We start from the raw sequence: 21624 nt of genomic DNA, 5'->3' as shown, positions 1-21624 counted from the left end.
ATAGTTCTAAATAAATGTCTCTCAACAGGCCGGCTAAATGTAAGGACTTGTTCTTCTTTTGCCGTACTGACTTGATATTTTCAGATTCTACATAAATTTCAAATGCTCGAAGCCATTTCTCCCATTCAATATGCAATAATGACTTTTCAATTGTTTCGGAAAGAAACGGCCTTATAGTGTACTATGTCATTATGTTTGTGCAGCCTGGAAATTCTTAGGTGCACAAATAATAAAAGAAAAAACTTTATTTTTTCTAATTCTGCCACTGGCTACCAAATATTGTTCATGTGATCATCATATATTTATGTATATCACAAACGGGTATACCTATGTATTTATGTATTTATCAACACATCAACGCTTTGTCAAATAATTAAATTTCATACACAATTTGTGTCCGCATTTTAATGTGTTATAAATTCGCATTTCGGCTTGTATTAAATACACAGCCCCTGACATTTGTCAGATATTTCTGGTCCAGCTCGCACTCTGTACGCAGCTTTTGAGCATTTTCAGATAATTGTTTCCAGCTACCACTGTGTGCGTGGCTTCTGACCTTTGTCAGATAATTCCAATTTACTATCGATTTTGTTTTGTTTTCCCTTAACACACTATACCTTTCGTTATTTTTTTTTTATCTTCCCTCTTTATAGTAGATTCGGCAACGAAAACTGTTCACAACACGAAGGTAGTGCAAAAAGGGTAGAACGAACACCTGTCTGGTTGCACAAGTCAAGCCAATGCATGCACGCAAAATAGTTACGCCAATGCTTTTCTTTCTTATCATTTTGTTTTTTCACAAACGATTAGTTAAACTATAATCCGTATTTTGCTTTTTCTTTGTTTTTCACTCGTTGCCAGTGTAATAACCCGATAATGAAACAAACTATTTAATTATTAATTTGTACTTTTTATTTCTTTTGCTTCGCAGGCGGCACTCTTCACATACAGAAATCAACTGAACTCAAATGTCATTGTTTCTGTCAGCAGCATCGCTGTCAGTGGTGTTCAATTGCTGTCAGTGTTGTTCAATTCGGGTTGCCACAAAAAACATAACCAATGTCAACTCAGTATGAATCACTTGTTTTGCAAACGTTGAATTCTCAATATTTAGGCATTTATCTATTTTAATTTGATTCTTTTTTAAACGGTTTTATTTAGCTTGACTAGACAGGCTGGCTGGTTGAATGGCTGGTTGGCTGGCTGGCACGAATTTTGTAATTGAAATTTAAGTAACTTCCCGATAAGCTACAAGAATGAAACTTGGAATATAGTTCAGAACCCGATGACAATGCAATAATAAGAAAAAATCGCCACTAGGTGGCGCAAGGATCGAGATATTCACAAAAATCGTATTTGTGATCAGATCTGGCTCATATTTGGAACACATAATACATACAAGAATAGAAAGCGACCTATGAAAAAAAATCGCCGCTAGGTGGGGCAAGGACCGAGATCGTATTTGTTGTCCAATTTGGCTCATATTTGGAACACATAATACATACAAGAATAGAGAGCCACCTATAAAAAAAATCGCCGCTAGGTGCCGCAAGGATCGAGATATACACAAAAATCGTATTTGTGGTCCGATTTGGCTCATATTTGGAACGCATAATACATAATGAATAGAAAGCGACATATGAAAAAAAATCGACGCTAGGTGGCGCAAGGGTGGAGATATTCAAAAAAATCGAATTTTCGTCTCATTTGGCTCATATTTGGAACTCATAATACATAAAAGAATAGATAGCGACCTGTGATATTTGGAACTCATAATACATAAAAGAATAGATAGCGACCTGTGAAAAATCGCCGCTAGGTGGCGCAAGGGAAGAGATATTCACAAAAATCGTATTTGCTGTCCGACTTGGCTCATATTTGGAACACATAATACATACAAGATAGAGAGCCACCTATAAAAAAATCGCCGCTAGGGGGCGCAAGGATCGAGATATTCAAAAAAATCGTATTTGTGGCCCGAATTGGTCCATATGTGGAACACATAATACATACATGAATAGAAGGTGACCTATGTTGTCCGATTTGGCTCATATTTGGAACAAATATTACATACAGTCCGGTAGAAGTGACATCAAAAAATTTTGGGAGTTGGAGGAGGGACAAGCATACGTGGCGCAGAGTCGAGTAAAGTCTTTGGAAGGATTATGTATTGAGGATTTATATTATAACTAATTGTCGGGGAAGAGTCCTTGTAATAATGAGTCACTAAATGAACTAAATAGAATAAGAAATAATAGGCAATTAAATAAAGACTGAAAACTTGAAAATAAAATAATTTAAAAAATTTTTTAAGTTAAACGGTTTTATTGAAAACAATACTTACATGAAGTAATAATAATATTAAAGCTAGAAAATAATTAGGAAGGTCCTAGGTACTAGTCATCACACTCCTCATCAATCTAGCGCGTTGATCAGACAATTAAATAAAAGCGTCGGACGCGTTAAATTTCTACTGATAATCATATATAAGACCAACTGAACTTTAATCAGGTTATGCTACGCCTCACATTTTTAGAAATTTCACGCGCCCAATGCTTTGATTTATTATGGCACATACGCAACGACCATGGATAGAGGAAGGAATTGGGGATTAAAGTACGACGGAGGCAAAGATCCCCTAGGATACATCGAGAGAGTGGAGGAGCTAGCAGAAGAGTATAGAATCAATCGCGACACGATTCCGAAAGCGCTGCCGGAGTTATTGAAGGACTAAGTGTTAGTATGGTATAGGAATAACAACCGGCATTGGCAGGAGTGGGACGCCTTCAAGATGGACTTCCTGAGTTCTTCCCAAGCTTCCGCTACATAGGGCAACTTTGAGCTATTTAACGAGTATGTCTTAGTGCTACAAGTACGTCATACGGGCTACACCAAGGAGCAGAAACTAACCCGCATCTACAGAAACTCGCGCAGAGTGTATCAATTATATATAAAGCGGAACGAGGCCAGCAATCTTGAGGAGCTGGTAAGTTTAGCCCAAGATTATGAAAATATTACTCCAGACAGGGAACCAATGCGGCCAACCGCGAGGCCATTCGTACAACGACGCCAAGAAGATCGGTACCAGTGTCTCCAGGCAGAACAAAGACAAGAGGAGCGAATAGAAGTCCAACAACAGCAGAGATCAGAACCACAACAGGAATACCTAGACACAAGGACGGCATGCCTTGCCGAGGGGAAAGAAGAGAATTTTGCTGGACATATGGTAAGATAGGCGTGCTCACAGGTGATTGTTGTCGTAAACCACATGGAAACGACCCGAGACCACATTGGATCCGAAGAATGGGGTCTTCGGAGGCACAACCTCGGCGAAGTTAGACATCTTCGAATACACAAAGGGCCGCATCTTGGTAGCAACGTACGTGAACGGAAAAGAAGCGGTAGCAGCGATCGACGCGCGAGCGACGGGGAGCTTTATAGGTGATGCAACGGCGAAGAGATTAAAAGGTGGCAAATCCAAGGAAGTAAAGACACGAGTAAGAATGGGGGATGGCACAGCAATAGTTATCAAAGAAGCGGTAGAGGCAGAATTAAGACTGGGTGATAAAGTGCTGCGGAATGAGATGTTAATCTTAACGGGACTGGTCGATGATGAGGTAATTGACACGGAGTATCTGGCGAAGGTAAACCTGGAGATGAGATGCGGTGGTAAAAAAATAACTTTGAGAGTAGACGAACGAAAACAAGTGGTAGTGACTTGTACAACTATGGTCGAAACGAATTGCGAAGATTTCAAGGAACACATCCCAATAGCGTCGATAGCAACTAGCAAGAGAGTGGGTTCGGTGAGTAAATTCCTCAGCAAAGAATTACAGGTGCGCTTAAAGATGTCAGGAGTATCCAAAGTAGCCACACACAAACTAGTTATGAGAGACGACCGTCCGATTAAGCAAAGGTACTATCCGAAGAATCCGAAAATGCAAGAAATAGTCAACAAGGGGATCGACGAGCAGCTGGGTACGTTGACGATAGATGATAACAAAGCCGAGTGTTAATGGCTTAAAGCAAAGATGGTAGATGTAAGAAAGGCCCCGAAGAAATTCCCAGAGTACGTTATCGGGGATGGAAAGTAGTACAGACGCATAGGAAGTCAAGTGGATGGCGAAGATGCAGTACCATGGAAGCTATATGTACCGACTCCACAGAGGTGCAGGGCGCTAGAGGAGATTCACGACACACCGAGCGCAGGGTATATGGGTATCCGAAAATCGATAGCAAGAGCAACAACACGTTATTACTGGCCAGGAATGTTCAGGGATGTAAAAAAGTACGTACAGCAGTGCCACGCATGTCAAATATACAAACCGAGTCAACAGCCAGCCGCTGGTAAGATGCTAACGAAGATTTCAGAGGAGCCTTTGGGCAACAGCCTGTGCAGATTTTGTTGGTCCAATGCCACGATAGAAGCATGTCAACACGAAGGCATTAGTCTTCTTGGACAAATTTTAAAAATGGGTAGAGGTAGTACCGATCAGAAAGGCAACGACAGAATGTTTAATACGAAGACTTCGAGAGAGGATTTTGGCACGGTTCGGCGTTCCAAAGGTATTTATTGTGGACAACGTAGCGCAGTTTATCAGCACACGTTTTAAGAAATTTTTAGAGGAACTTGGCGTGAAACACCAATTAACGGCACCGTGCACACCGCAGGAGAACCCGACAGAGAGAGCAAACAGGAACATCAAGAGGATGATAGCACAGTTTACGGGAAAAGGGTAGAAGACATGGGATGAGTTGTTACCAGAGAAAAAGCTGGCGTTGAATACAAGCGTATGTGAATCGACCGGTTACAGTCCAGCATACATAGTACAAGTTAAAGTTAAAGTTAAAGTTAAAGTTAATGTTAAAGTTAAAGTTAAAGTTAAAGTTAAAGTTAAAGTTAATGTTAAAGTTAAAGGTTAAATTAAAGTTAAAGTTAAAGTTAAAGCTGAAGCTAAAGTTAAAGTTAAAGTTTAAGTTAAAGGAAAAGTTAAAGTTAAAGTTGAAGTTAAAGTTAAAGATAACGTTAAAGTTAAAGTTAAAGTCAAAGTCAAAGTCAAAGTTAAAGTTAAATTAAAGTTAATGTTAAAGTCAAAGTTAAAGTTAATGTTAAATTTAAATATTTAAAAAATGTTTAAGCTATTGCATAGATTTTATCGCGGGCTTTGAGCGTAGCGACTGAATCAAAAAAAACCGTAACTGATATATGTACATAAAATCATGGAACAACATCTGTTAATAACAGCAAATGTTTCGGTGTTAGCAACAGGCTGATTACATAAAATTGGATCTATTTATGCGAATATTGGTTGTTTTCTTTGGTGTACATTTATCTTCACTACTGCGCTGTAGATGGCACTGGTAACCGCCAGATGACAGATGACCTGCACGCTAACCAATTAAATTTAACCAATATTAACTTCTCATTTATTCAATAAGAGTAAAAAATTTGTTTTCTTATCGGTCACCACGCTTGAAAAATGTAAATTGAATTAGTATCAAAGAAAAAACTTGAATTAATATCAAAGAAAACAAAATGTTGCATAAATATTATAATTGCATAATTTGATAATATGCAACAGCTTTACCGCGGCAGTCCCCGAGTGCCACACGTCCTTTTATTTATGCCTTTCTATGAAGTAGCCGAAATTTACAATTTTATATTTTATATTTCAAATATAAATTAGACTTGCGCGATTTTGCACGCAAGCAAAATATTTACATATCCACCCACATAAATTTTAAGTATAGGGTCACCCTAATGTACACTGAACATTTAGAAAAGAAGTGGACACGCACAAAACATGTATCGGTCAGACAACACCCTGTGCACACGCAATCCAATGCACCAAGCTACAAAAATACAACATAATAATTTGAGTGGACGGAGATCAACAGCAAGTCGCCAAAAATAAGGCCCGCTACTGAATGTAAATTTGGTATACATACTTACGCACTAGCATACGACATACCAACGCACACCGTAAGGCAGACGTCGAAAGCATCGAGCACGGCCAATGCAGCATTAGAATCAATTGACAACGAGCACACGTACAAACACACAATATCCAAATGCAATAGGTAAAGCGAAGGCTGGAAAACACGACATGCGGGTAAATGTAAATATATGTATTGTATTCAACGAGGAGTATTATGGTGCATGGAAAGTTATGGAAAAAAATATCCACCGGAATAACGGTTGTAATATATTGTTAATATTACTAAATGAAAATTGTTATTTAGGGGACTCCTGTAACCGTATAAATGCCTTATAAAGTGTGTAAACGTATAAATTTATCTAGTGCGTAAACGAGCTGTCAAATTTTGTATGAAAAATCATTTACACAATTTGTATAAATTTACGCGCACATTTCATTGTGTAAACGCGGTAAACTCAAAGGAATGCAACCTTGCAGACATTACAGAAGGCATTTTGATCAGAAATATCCAACATCAGCAAGTAAAGGCGTTTTAGTTTTGATTTTTCACTTAATCTTGGCATTTTTTAATTTGTATAACAATCAAAAAAATTTTGTTTGGCAATAATACAGCTGATAAACAATCAAGTTTATCAAGAGTATTACTAGGTGCGTTCGTATAACCGCGTGTGTAAATGGATATAATTTTACACCTTATAAGTTTATATGCTTTCATAAGTCCCCCTATTATAAAATAACCGTTTGCCTGTGTGCAAAATCAGTATATAAGGGCGACGAGTTTGCATTGAAATTGAGAGATTAGGAGACAGGCATACGAGACGGTAGGTTTTATGACTACCGATCATGAGCACACCTGAAAGTTTTGACTTCATTTGCGCTTAGAGTATATTCGTCTCGAGGTTTTGACTACATTCGACCACAGAGATTTACCGAGGGCTTTTTACCTCAGTCATCTCTTGCACAGCTAGTTAATAAGCTAGGAGTAGAATGTTGAATTTGGTCCTAATAAATGTTTATAACGTTTTATTTATGAAATTAACAAGGTTATTCATTTGAAGAACCGGTAGGGATTTTTATTTTGAGGAACCCTGGACGGACTGAGGCCTAATCTCGGCAAACCAAAGGAAAAAGTCCGTCACAGTTTTTTACAAGATGTATAAGTAAAATTAACAAAAGGCTTAAAAAAAGCTGCTTAAAATTTTCGATTAAACTTTTTTGTCCATCTAGCTTTTTTCTGAAAAAATTCTGGCAACACTGCTTGGGGGAGCTAACGGCAATATTTTCGGACCATTTTAAAAAAGTACATGTTATTTATGCACGCTGTTATTTTAATAGATGTAGTATAAAGCCAAATTAAACTTATAGAGAGTAGTTCGCTGACATGCGTGCGCTTGCAAGAGAATGCAGTTTTGTGCGCAAAAGTGTTAATTGTAGTCATGATTATGTAGATGAGATGATACGTGGCATAATAATTTTGCATACTCCTCAAGACACCATGCGAGTTGCTGTGTTATGTAAGGCGCGATAACCTCCGAAGAGATCTAAGGCCGAGCTTCTCTTCCAATTTGCGTCGTGCTCCTCTTGATTTTCCCTACAAATTGGCCGGACGGGACCTACATGTTTTATGCCGACTCCGAACGGCATCTGCAAGGCAGATGAGTTTTCACTGAGAGCTTTTCATGGCAGAAATACAATCGGAGCGCTTGCCAGACACTGCCGAGGGGCGACCCCGCTTAGAAAAATTTTCTTCTAATTGAAAAATCTTATTTCTAAAATTTTGATGTTGATTTGCCCGGGAGTTGAACCCAGGGCATACGGTGTGATAGGCGGAGCACGCTACCATCACACCACGGTGGCCGCGAGTTGCTGTGTTAACAAGTCTTTTTTATACTCAGTTGAGCAGAGCTCACAGAGTATATTAAGTTTGATTGGATAACGGTTGGTTGTACATATATAAAGGAATCGAGATAGATATAGACTTGCATATATCAAAATAATCAGGATCGAAAAAAAATTTGATTGAGCCATGTCCGTCCGTCCGTCCGTCCGTCCGTCCGTCCGTCCGTCCGCCCGTTAACACGATAACTTGAGTAAATTTTGAGGTATCTTGATGAAATTTGGTATGTAGGTTCCTGAGCACTCATCTCAGATCGCTATTTAAAATGAACGATATCGGACTATAACCACGCCCACTTTTTCGATATCGAAAATTTCGAAAAACCGAAAAAGTGCGATAATTCATTACAAAAGACCGATAAAGCGACGAAACTTGGTAGATGAGTTGAACTTCTGACGCAAAATATAAAATTAGTAAAATTTTGGACAATGGGCGTGGCACCGCCCACTTTTTAAAGAAGGTAATTTAAAACTTTTGCAAGCTGTAATTTGGCAGTCGTTGAAGATATCATGATGAAATTTGGCAGGAACGTTACTCTTATTACTGCATGTACGCTTAATAAAAATTAGAAAAATCGGAGAAGGACCACGCCCACTTTTAAAAAAAAAATTTTTTTAAAGTAAAATTTTAACAAAAAATTTAATATCTTTACAGTATATAAGTAAATTATGTCAAGATTCAACTCCAGTAATGATATGGTGCAACAAAATACAAAAATAAAAGAAAATTTAAAAATGGGCGTGGCTCCGCCCTTTTTCATTTAATTTGTCTAGGATACTTTTAATGCCATAAATCGAACAAAAATTAACCAATCCTTTTGAAATTTGGTAGGGGCATAGATTTTATGGCGCTAACTGTTTTCTGTGAAAATGGGCGAAATCGGTTGATGCCACGCCCAGTTTTTATACACAGTCGTCCCTCTGTCCTTCCGCATGGCCGTTAACACGATAACTTGAGCAAAAATCGATATATCTTTACTAAACTCAGTTCGCGTACTTATCTGAACCCACTTTACCTTGGTATGAAAAATGAACGAAATCCGACTATGACCACGCCCACTTTTTCGATATCGAAAATTGCGAAAAATGAAAAAAATGCCATAATTCTATACCAAATACGAAAAAAGGGATGAAACATGGTAAGGTAATTGGATTGTTTTATTGACGCGAAATATAACTTTAGAAAAAACTTTATAAAATGGTTGTGACACCTACCATATTAAGTAGAAGAAAATGAAAAAGTTCTGCAGGGCGAAATAAAACACCCTTAAAATCTTGCCAGGTATTACATATATAAATAAATTAACGGTATCCAACCGATAATGTTCTGGGTCACCCTAGTCCACATTTTGGTCGATATCTGGAAAACGCCTTCACATATACAACTACCACCACTCCCTTTTAAAACTCTCATTAATACCTTAATTTGATACCCAAATCGTACAAACTCATTCTAGAGTCACCCCGGTCCACCTTTATGGCGATATCTCGAAAATGCGTCCACCTATAGAACTAAGCCCCACACCCTTTTAAAATACTCATTAACACCTTTCTTTTGATACCCATATTGTACAAACAAATTCTAGGGTCACCCCTGCTCCACCTTTATGGCGATATCTCGAAACGGCGTCCACCTATGGAACTAAGGAATACTCCCTTTTAAAATACTCATTATCACCTTTCTTTTGATGCCCATATTGTACAAACAAATTCTAGGGTCACCCCTGGTCCACCTTTATGGCGATATCTCGAAAATGCGACCACCTATACAACAACCACCACTCCCTTTTAAAACCCTCATTAATACCTTTAATTTGATACCCATATCGTACAAACACATTCTAGAGTCACCCCTGGTCCACCTTTGTGGCGATATTCCGAAAAGGTGTCCACCTATAGAACTAAGCCCCACACCCTTTTAAAATACTCATTAACACCTTTCTTTTGATACCCATATTGTACAAACAAATTCTAGGGTCACACCTGGTCCACCTTTATGGCGATATCTCGAAACGGCGTCCACCTATGGAACTAAGGATTACTCCATTTTAAAATACTCATTAACACCTTTCATTTGATACCCATATCGTACAAACGCATTCTAGAGTCACCCCTGGTCCACCTTTATGACGATATCTCGAAACGGCGTCCACCTATAGAACTAAGGCCCACTCCCTTTTAAAATACTCATTAACACCTTTCGTTTGATGCCCATATTGTGCAAACGCATTCTAGAGTCACCCCTGGTCCATCTTTACGGCGATATCTCGAAAAGGAGTCCACCTATGGAACTAAGGATTACTCCCTTTTAAAATACTCATTAACACCTTTCATTTGATACCCATATCGTACAAACGCATTCTAGAGTCACCCCTGGTCCACCTTTATGACGATATCTCGAAACGGCGTCCACCTATAGAACTAAGCCCCACTCCCTTTTAAAATAATAATTAACACCTTTCATTTGATACTCATATCGTACAAACATATTTTAGAGTCACCCCTGGTCCATCTTTACGGCGATATCTCGAAAAGGCGTCCACCTATGGAACTAAGGATTACTCCCTTTTAAAATACTCATTAACACCTTTCTTTTGATACCCATATCGTACAAACAAATTCTAGGGTCACCCCTGGTCCACCTTTATGGCGATATCTCGAAACGGCGTCCACCTATGGAACTAAGGATTACTCCCTTTTAAAATACTCATTAATACCTTTAATTTGATATCCATATCGTACAAACGCATTCTAGAGTCACCCCTGGTCCACATTTATGGCGATATTTCGAAAAGGCGACCACCTATAGAACTAAGGCCCACTCCCTTTTAAAATACTCATTAACACCATTCGTTTGATGCCCATATTGTACAAACAAATTCTAGGGTCACCCCTGGTCCACCTTTATGGCGATATCTCGAAACGGCGTCCACCTATGGAACCAAGGATTACTCCCTTTTAAAATACTCATTAACACCTTTCATTTGATACCCATATCGTACAAACGCATTCTTGAGTCACCCCTGGTCCACCTTTATGACGATATCTCGAAACGGCGTCCACCTATAGAACTAAGGCCCACTCCCTTTTAAAATACTCATTAACACCTTTCGTTTGATGCCCATATTGTGCAAACGCATTCTAGAGTCACCCCTGGTCCATCTTTACGGCGATATCTCGAAAAGGCGTCCATCTATAGAACTTAGGTCCACGCCCTTTTAAAATACTCATTAATACCTTTCATTTGATACCCATATCGTACAAACGCATTCTAGGGTCAACCCTGATCCACCTTTATGGCTATATCCCTAAATGGCGTCCACCTATAGAACTATGGCCCACTCCCTCATAAAATACTCTTTAATGCCTTTCATTTGATACACATGTCATACAAACACATTCCAGGGTTTCCCTCGGTTCATTTTCCTACATGGTTATTTTCCCTTATGTTGTCACCATAGCTCTCAACTGAGTATGTAATGTTCGGTTACACCCGAACTTAACCTTCCTTACTTGTTTTAGCTTAGAAATCTCAATTTTCTGATGACAAAAGTTTAATTCCTAGCCCAAAAAAAAATAAAGTTATAAGCCAATATATGAATCAACCTATGAAAAGGGTTTTTTTGCCCCTTAGTCCATAGTTTGAGGGTATATTGGAAATTTTAAGTACGTGGGGACTATGTGCTATACTAGAGTATATTTTAACTGTCAAACAAAGCAATTTATGTTATACGATGATGCACCAAAATGCGGTTTTCTCAAAATGCTCTCGGAGAATTTTCGTAAAATTTTACTGCTGACCTTGTTTTAGCTCACAAAACAGGAATCCGCCACCCCCTGCGTATATAATGCGATTCGGTAGAAGTAATTTTTTAATACTTTTGAGAGTGTGCAAAACTAAGCGAAGCTTAGGGGAATTTCACATTCCTTTAATAAGACGCTGAAAATGAAAGAAGGTAGGAAATCTGAAATATATTTTTAAAACGCTGGCTATAACCTAAGGTAGTGTAATGGACGCGACAATTTTTCTTCAATGAATAACAGCATATGACATTGAAAATATATGTGTTCTTTGCGAGACATGCCTCAAGTTTTAGGCCTGGTCCAGTATACCATTGCTGCATACTTTTACCTTCGAAGACCCCTTTCATAAGCGGAGTCATCTTCTGGCATATAACTTTCCATCTGTTTATTCTTCGATGTATTTTTATGTCCTTTAAATGAGTACATTTTGTGCTTCTTTCGATTTACAAATATAGATTTTATGGACCAAAATATCTGGTAAACCAAAAATTTGAATTTTTGCATTTTGAGTAACCGTTTTCTTTACTATTTTGCTTATCCCCTAATCGAAAAGCGATCAGGGGCATGCTTTTCATACAAGCCGCAAAGCTCGGATTTCCTAGCGAAATGCTTTATTTTAAAAAATAAAATTCATTGCATAAATATTTATTTTAGGATTAACAATCGTGTTCATAGCTACATCCGATTCATTACACGGGATTTCGTGCTCTCTGTTGGTGAAGCAACTTTGCTTATTTTATAGCGCCCCAAATAATTCAATGCTTCGGAAATGTTTGATCTCATTTTCACTTGTTGGCTTTTACGAGGCTTTCTTCAAAAAGAAAAAGACACAGTATTCCTTTCTTTTCTCTTTCGTGAATGAAGGCGCACATGGACGGAAGGTTTGTGCGCGTTGGCTTTACGCTGTAAACTTGTGAGAATTTTATATCAAATTTGCAAGCCGGCTTCTGCGACTGTAGCTACGTGGCTTTACCTACTTATTTAAAGCCAGAAATAATGAGATGCCTATTCGGGAGCGGTTTTCAAGTTCAAGCACACCATTGTAACGCATGAAATTTTTTTCAAATTTCAATAATTTTTGGGTTCGTGCATTTAAAGCTACTTGTATGTATCCAATATAAAGAAAAATATTACTATGTATATGGATCAAATGTGTTTAAAAAATTCTAAAATTCAGAGTATGTTAAATCGCCCCAAAACTGTTATTATTCTAGTCTAAAATTGAATGATATATAAAACAAAGACATACCTACTTGACATTTAAATAAAAAGAAAATAAAACAAGTAAGGAAGGTTAAGTTCGGGTGTAACCGAACATTACATACTCAGTTGAGAGCTATGGTGAAAACATAAGGGAAAATAACCATGTAGGAAAATGAAACGAGGGTAACCCTGGAATGTGTTTGTATGTCATGTGTATCAAATGAAAGGTATTAAAGAGCATTTTATGAGGCAGTGGGCCATAGTTCTATAGATGGACCCCATTTAGGGATATCGCCATAAAGGTGGACCAGGGCTGACTTTAGAATTTGTTTGTACGATATGGGTAACAAATGAAAGATGTTAATGAGAATTTTAAAAGGCGTGGGCTTAGTTCTATAGGTGGACGCCTTTTCGAGATATCTCCATAAAGGTGGACCAGGGGTAACTCTAGAATGCGTTTGTACAATATGGGTATCAAACGAAGGTGTTAATGAGTATTTTAAAAGGGTGTGGGATTTAGTTCTATAGGTGGACGTCTTTTCGAGATATTGCCATAAAGGTGGACTAGTGGTGACTCTAGAATGTGAAAGGTGTTAATGAGTATTATAAAAGGTTGTGGGCCTTAGTTATATAGGCGGACTCCTTTTCGAGATGTCGCCATAAAGGAGGACCAGGGGTGACTCTAGACTTTGTTTGTACGATATGGGTAACAAATGAAAGGTGTTAATGAGTCTTTTTAAAAGGGAGTGGGCCTTAGTTCTATAGATGGTCGCCTTTTCGAGATATCGCCATAAAGGTGGACCAGGGGTGACTATAGAATATGTTTGTACGATATGGGTATCAAATGAATGGTGTTAATGAGTGTTTTAAGAGGGAGTGGTGGTAGTTGTATATGTGAAGGCGTTTTCCAGATATCGACCAAAATGTGGACCAGGGTGACCCAGAACATCATCTGTTGGATACCGTTAATTTAGTTATATATGTAATACCACGAATAGTATTCCTGCCAAGATTTCAAGGGTTTTTTATTTCGCCTTGCAGAACTTTTTCATTTTCTTCTACTTAATATGGTAGGTGTCACACCCATTTTACAAAGTTTTTTTCTAAAGTTATATTTTGCGTCAATAAACCAATCCAATTACCATGTTTCATCCGTTTTTTCGTATTTGGTATAGAATTATGGCATTTTTTTCATTTTTCGTAATTTCCAATATCGAAAAATTGGGCGTGATCATAGTCGGATTTCGGCCATTTTTTATACCAATGCAAAGTGAGATGAGATAAATACGTGAACTGAGTTTAGTAAAGATATATCGATTTTTGCCCAAGTTATCGTGTTAACGGCCGAGCGGAAGGACAGACGGTCGACTGTGTATAAAAACTGGGCGTGGCTTCAACCGATTTCGCCCTTTTTCACAGAAATATATTATCATCCTAGAAGCTAAGTCCCTACCAAATTTCACAAGGATTGGTAAATTTTTCTTCGACTTATGGCATTAAAAATATCCTAGACAAAATAAATGAAAAAGGGCGGAGTCACGCCCATTTTGAAATTTTCTTCTATTTTTGTATTTGTTGCACCATATCATTACTGGAGTTGAATTTTGACATAATTTACTTATATACTGCAAAGATCTTAAATTTTTTGTTAAAATTTGACTTAAAAAAATTTTTTTTTAAGTAGGCGTGGTCGTTTTCCGATTTTTCTAATTTTTATTAAGCATACATATAGTAATAGGAGTAACGTTCCTGCCAAATTTCATCAAGATATCTTCAATGACTGCCAAATTACAACTTGCAAAATTTTAAAGTACCTTCTTTTAAAAGTGGGCGGTGCCACGTTTCATCGCTTTATCCGTCTTTGGTAATGAATTATCGCACTTGCGCTAGGGGGCGCAAGGATCGAGATATTCAAAAAAATCGTATTTGTGGCCCGAATTGGTCCATATGTGGAACACATAATACATACATGAATAGAAGGTGACCTATGTTGTCCGATTTGGCTCATATTTGGAACAAATATTACATACAGTCCGGTAGAAGTGACATCAAAAAATTTTGGGAGTTGGAGGAGGGACAAGCATACGTGGCGCAGAGTCGAGTAAAGTCTTTGGAAGGATTATGTATTGAGGATTTATATTATAACTAATTGTCGGGGAAGAGTCCTTGTAATAATGAGTCACTAAATGAACTAAATAGAATAAGAAATAATAGGCAATTAAATAAAGACTGAAAACTTGAAAATAAAATAATTAAAAAAATTTTTTAAGTTAAACGGTTTTATTGAAAACAATACTTACATGAAGTAATAATAATATTAAAGCTAGAAAATAATTAGGAAGGTCCTAGGTACTAGTCATCACACTCCTCATCAATCTAGCGCGTTGATCAGACAATTAAATAAAAGCGTCGGACGCGTTAAATTTCTACTGATAATCATATATAAGACCAACTGAACTTTAAAAAGGTTATGCTACGCCTCACATTTTTAGAAATTTCACGCGCCCAATGCTTTTATTTATTATGGCACATACGCAACGACCATGGATAGAGGAAGGAATTGGGGATTAAAGTACGACGGAGGCAAAGATCCCCTAGGATACATCGAGAGAGTGGAGGAGCTAGCAGAAGAGTATGGAATCAATCGCGACACGATTCCGAAAGCGCTGCCGGAGTTATTGAAGGACTAAGTGTTAGTATGGTATAGGAATAACAACCGGCATTGGCAGGAGTGGGACGCCTTCAAGATGGACTTCCTGAGTTCTTCCCAAGCTTCCGCTACATAGGGCAACTTTGAGCTATTTAACGAGTATGTCTTAGTGCTACAAGTACGTCATACGGGCTACACCAAGAAGCAGAAACTAACCCGCATCTACAGAAACTCGCGCAGAGTGTATCAATTATATATAAAGCGGAACGAGGCCAGCAATCTTGAGGAGCTGGTAAGTTTAGCCCAAGATTATGAAAATATTACTCCAGACAGGGAACCAATGCGGCCAACCGCGAGGCCATTCGTACAACGACGCCAAGAAGATCGGTACCAGTGTCTCCAGGCAGAACAAAGACAAGAGGAGCGAATAGAAGTCCAACAACAGCAGAGATCAGAACCACAACAGGAATACCTAGACACAAGGACGGCATGCCTTGCCGAGGGGAAAGAAGAGAATTTTGCTGGACATATGGTAAGATAGGCGTGCTCACAGGTGATTGTTGTCGTAAACCACATGGAAACGACCCGAGACCACATTGGATCCGAAGAATGGGGTCTTCGGAGGCACAACCTCGGCGAAGTTAGACATCTTCGAATACACAAAGGGCCGCATCTTGGTACCAACGTACGTGAACGGAAAGAAGCGGTAGCAGCGATCGACGCGCGAGCGACGGGGAGCTTTATAGGTGATGCAACGGCGAAGAGATTAAAAGGTGGCAAATCCAAGGAAGTAAAGACACGAGTAAGAATGGGGGATGGCACAGCAATAGTTATCAAAGAAGCGGTAGAGGCAGAATTAAGACTGGGTGATAAAGTGCTGCGGAATGAGATGTTAATCTTACCGGGACTGGTCGATGATGTGGTAATTGACACGGAGTATCTGGCGAAGGTAAACCTGGAGATGAGATGCGGTGGTAAAAAAATAACTTTGAGAGTAGACGAACGAAAACAAGTGGTAGTGACTTGTACAACTATGGTCGAAACGAATTGCGAAGATTTCAAGGAACACAGCCCAATAGCGTCGATAGCAACTAGCAAGAGAGTGGGTTCGGTGAGTAAATTCCTCAGCAAAGAATTACAGGTGCGCTTAAAGATGTCAGGAGTATCCAAAGTAGCCACACACAAACTAGTTATGAGAGACGACCGTCCGATTAAGCAAAGGTACTATCCGAAGAATCCGAAAATGCAAGAAATAGTCAACAAGGGGATCGACGAGCAGCTGGGTACGTTGACGATAGATGATAACAAAGCCGAGTGTTAATGGCTTAAAGCAAAGATGGTAGATGTAAGAAAGGCCCCGAAGAAATTCCCAGAGTACGTTATCGGGGATGGAAAGTAGTACAGACGCATAGGAAGTCAAGTGGATGGCGAAGATGCAGTACCATGGAAGCTATATGTACCGACTCCACAGAGGTGCAGGGCGCTAGAGGAGATTCACGACACACCGAGCGCAGGGTATATGGGTATCCGAAAATCGATAGCAAGAGCAACAACACGTTATTACTGGCCAGGAATGTTCAGGGATGTAAAAAAGTACGTACAGCAGTGCCACGCATGTCAAATATACAAACCGAGTCAACAGCCAGCCGCTGGTAAGATGCTAACGAAGATTTCAGAGGAGCCTTTGGGCAACAGCCTGTGCAGATTTTGATGGTCCAATGCCACGATAGAAGCATGTCAACACGAAGGCATTAGTCTTCTTGGACAAATTTTAAAAATGGGTAGAGGTAGTACCGATCAGAAAGGCAACGACAGAATGTTTAATACGAAGACTTCGAGAGAGGATTTTGGCACGGTTCGGCGTTCCAAAGGTATTTATTGTGGACAACGTAGCGCAGTTTATCAGCACACGTTTTAAGAAATTTTTAGAGGAACTTGGCGTGAAACACCAATTAACGGCACCGTGCACACCGCAGGAGAACCCGACAGAGAGAGCAAACAGGAACATCAAGAGGATGATAGCACAGTTTACGGGAAAAGGGCAGAAGACATGGGATGAGTTGTTACCAGAGAAAAAGCTGGCGTTGAATACAAGCGTATGTGAATCGACCGGTTACAGTCCAGCATACATAGTACAAGTTAAAGTTAAAGTTAAAGTTAAAGTTAAAGTTAAAGTTAAAGTTAATGTTAAAGTTAAAGTTAAAGTTAAAGTTAAAGTTAAAGTTAATGTTAAAGTTAATGTTAAAGTTAAAGGTTAAATTAAAGTTAAAGTTAAAGTTAAAGCTGAAGCTAAAGTTAAAGTTAAAGTTTAAGTTAAAGGAAAAGTTAAAGTTAAAGATGAAGTTAAAGTTAAAGATAACGTTAAAGTTAAAGTTAAAGTTAAAGTCAAAGTCAAAGTTAAAGTTAAATTAAAGTTAATGTTAAAGTCAAAGTTAAAGTTAATGTTAAATTTAAATATTTAAAAAATGTTTAAGCTATGCATAGATTTTATCGCGGGCTTTGAGCGTAGCGACTGAATCAAAAAAAACCATAACTGATATATGTACATAAAATCATGGAACAACATCTGTTAATAACAGCAAATGTTTCGGTGTTAGCAACAGGCTGATTACATAAAATTGGATCTATTTATGCGAATATTGGTTGTTTTCTTTGGTGTACATTTATCTTCACTACTGCGCTGTAGATGGCACTGGTAACCGCCAGATGCCAGATGACCTGCACGCTAACCAATTAAATTTAACCAATATTAACTTCTCATTTATTCAATAAAAGTAAAAAATTTGTTTTCTTATCGGTCACCACGCTTGAAAAATGTTAATTGAATTAGTATCAAAGAAAAAACTTGAATTAATATCAAAGAAAACAAAATGTTGCATAAATATTATAATTGCATAATTTGATAATATGCAACAGCTTTACCGCGGCAGTCCCCGAGTGCCACACGTCCTTTTATTTATGCCTTTCTATGAAGTAGCCGAAATTTACAATTTTATATTTTATATTTCAAATATAAATTAGACTTGCGCGATTTTGCACGCAAGCAAAATATTTACATATCCACCCACATAAATTTTAAGTATAGGGTCACCCTAATGTACACTGAACATTTAGAAAAGAAGTGGACACGCACAAAACATGTATCGGTCAGACAACACCCTGTGCACACGCAATCCAATGCACCAAGCTACAAAAATACAACATAATAATTTGAGTGGACGGAGATCAGCAGCAAGTCGCCAAAAATAAGGGCCGCTACTGAATGTAAATTTGGTATACATACTTACGCACTAGCATACGACATACCAACGCACACCGTAAGGCAGACGTCGAAAGCATCGAGCACGGCCAATGCAGCATTAGAATCATTGACAACGAGCACACGTACAAACACACAATATCCAAATGCAATAGGTAAAGCGAAGGCTGGAAAACACGACATGCGGGTAAATGTAAATATATGTATTGTATTCAACGAGGAGTATTATGGTGCATGGAAAGTTATGGAAAAAAATATCCACCGGAATAACGGTTGTAATATATTGTTAATATTACTAAATGAAAATTGTTATTTAGGGGACTCCTGTAACCGTATAAATGCCTTATAAAGTGTGTAAACGTATAAATTTATCTAGTGCGTAAACGAGCTGTCAAATTTTGTATGAAAAATCATTTACACAATTTGTATAAATTTACGCGCACATTTCATTGTGTAAACGCGGTAAACTCAAAGGAATGCAACCTTGCAGACATTACAGAAGGCATTTTCATCAGAAATATCCAACATCAGCAAGTAAAGGCGTTTTAGTTTTGATTTTTCACTTAATCTTGGCATTTTTTAATTTGTATAACAATCAAAAAAATTTTGTTTGGCAATAATACAGCTGATAAACAATCAAGTTTATCAAGAGTATTACTAGGTGCGTTCGTATAACCGCGTGTGTAAATGGATATAATTTTACACCTTATAAGTTTATATGCTTTCATAAGTCCCCCTATTATAAAATAACCGTTTGCCTGTGTGCAAAATCAGTATATAAGGGCGACGAGTTTGCATTGAAATTGAGAGATTAGGAGACAGGCATACGAGACGGTAGGTTTTATGACTACCGATCATGAGCACACCTGAAAGTTTTGACTTCATTTGCGCTTAGAGTATATTCGTCTCGAGGTTTTGACTCCATTCGACCACAGAGATTTACCGAGGGCTTTTTACCTCAGTCATCTCTTGCACAGCTAGTTAATAAGCTAGGAGTAGAATGTTGAATTTGGTCCTAATAAATGTTTATAACGTTTTATTTATGAAATTAACAAGGTTATTCATTTGAAGAACCGGTAGGGATTTTTATTTTGAGGAACCCTGGACGGACTGAGGCCTAATCTCGGCAAACCAAAGGAAAAAGTCCGTCACAGTTTTTTACAAGATGTATAAGTAAAATTAACAAAAGGCTTAAAAAAAGCTGCTTAAAATTTTCGATTAAACTTTTTTGTCCATCTAGCTTTTTTCTGAAAAAATTCTGGCAACACTGCTTGGGGGAGCTAACGGCAATATTTTCGGACCATTTTAAAAAAGTACATGTTATTTATGCACGCTGTTATTTTAATAGATGTAGTATAAAGCCAAATTAAACTTATAGAGAGTAGTTCGCTGACATGCGTGCGCTTGCAAGAGAATGCAGTTTTGTGCGCAAAAGTGTTAATTGTAGTCATGATTATGTAGATGAGATGATACGTGGCATAATAATTTTGCATACTCCTCAAGACACCATGCGAGTTGCTGTGTTATGTAAGGCGCGATAACCTCCGAAGAGATCTAAGGCCGAGCTTCTCTTCCAATTTGCGTCGTGCTCCTCTTGATTTTCCCTACAAATTGGCCGGACGGGACCTACATGTTTTATGCCGACCCCGAACGGCATCTGCAAGGCAGATGAGTTTTCACTGAGAGCTTTTCATGGCAGAAATACAATCGGAGCGCTTGCCAGACACTGCCGAGGGGCGACCCCGCTTAGAAAAATTGTCTTCTAATTGAAAAATCTTATTTCTAAAATTTTGATGTTGATTTGCCCGGGAGTTGAACCCAGGGCATACGGTGTGATAGGCGGAGCACGCTACCATCACACCACGGTGGCCGCGAGTTGCTGTGTTAACAAGTCTTTTTTTTAGCTTAGAAATGCCGTTTCAAAGATATTGTAGTTATACCGAAAGTGTGTCGAGGTAGGCCATATTGCGCCTGCATGTATGTCGAGAGACACCAGCAATTATACAAAGATAAGCGATAAGAAAAAACAAAATATTCAAAAGTAATTTCGATAAAATTGAAATGATTTTTTCCTGAAAGCAGCAAAAAAATAAAAATCTCAATTTTCTGATGACAAAAGTTTAATTCCTAGCCCAAAAAAAAATAAAGTTATAAGCCAATATATGAATCAACCTATGAAAAGGGTTTTTTTGCCCCTTAGTCCATAGTTTGAGGGTATATTGGAAATTTTAAGTACGTGGGGACTATGTGCTATACTAGAGTATATTTTAACTGTCAAACAAAGCAATTTATGTTATACGATGATGCACCAAAATGCGGTTTTCTCAAAATGCTCTCGGAGAATTTTCGTAAAATTTTACTGCTGACCTTGTTTTAGCTCACAAAACAGGAATCCGCCACCCCCTGCGTATATAATGCGATTCGGTAGAAGTAATTTTTTAATACTTTTGAGAGTGTGCAAAACTAAGCGAAGCTTAGGGGAATTTCACATTCCTTTAATAAGACGCTGAAAATGAAAGAAGGTAGGAAATCTGAAATATATTTTTAAAACGCTGGCTATAACCTAAGGTAGTGTAATGGACGCGACAATTTTTCTTCAATGAATAACAGCATATGACATTGAAAATATATGTGTTCTTTGCGAGACATGCCTCAAGTTTTAGGCCTGGTCCAGTATACCATTGCTGCATACTTTTACCTTCGAAGACCCCTTTCATAAGCGGAGTCATCTTCTGGCATATAACTTTCCATCTGTTTATTCTTCGATGTATTTTTATGTCCTTTAAATGAGTACATTTTGTGCTTCTTTCGATTTACAAATATAGATTTTATGGACCAAAATATCTGGTAAACCAAAAATTTGAATTTTTGCA

At 38.1% G+C, this 21624-nt stretch overlaps 1 protein-coding gene across 1 annotated transcript in view; it reads left to right on the top strand.

Annotated features, from left to right (window-relative positions):
- Nucleotides 1-21624, top strand: part of LOC137235482 (calcium-dependent secretion activator-like) — a 3515579-nt gene that overhangs the window by 1958046 nt on the left and 1535909 nt on the right. The gene's annotated exons all lie outside the window — the stretch shown is intronic.

Source organism: Eurosta solidaginis, chromosome X, assembly GCF_040869045.1.
Source record: "Eurosta solidaginis isolate ZX-2024a chromosome X, ASM4086904v1, whole genome shotgun sequence".
NCBI classification, from domain to species: domain Eukaryota; kingdom Metazoa; phylum Arthropoda; class Insecta; order Diptera; family Tephritidae; genus Eurosta; species Eurosta solidaginis.
This window is presented reverse-complemented; position numbering and strand designations above follow the sequence as displayed.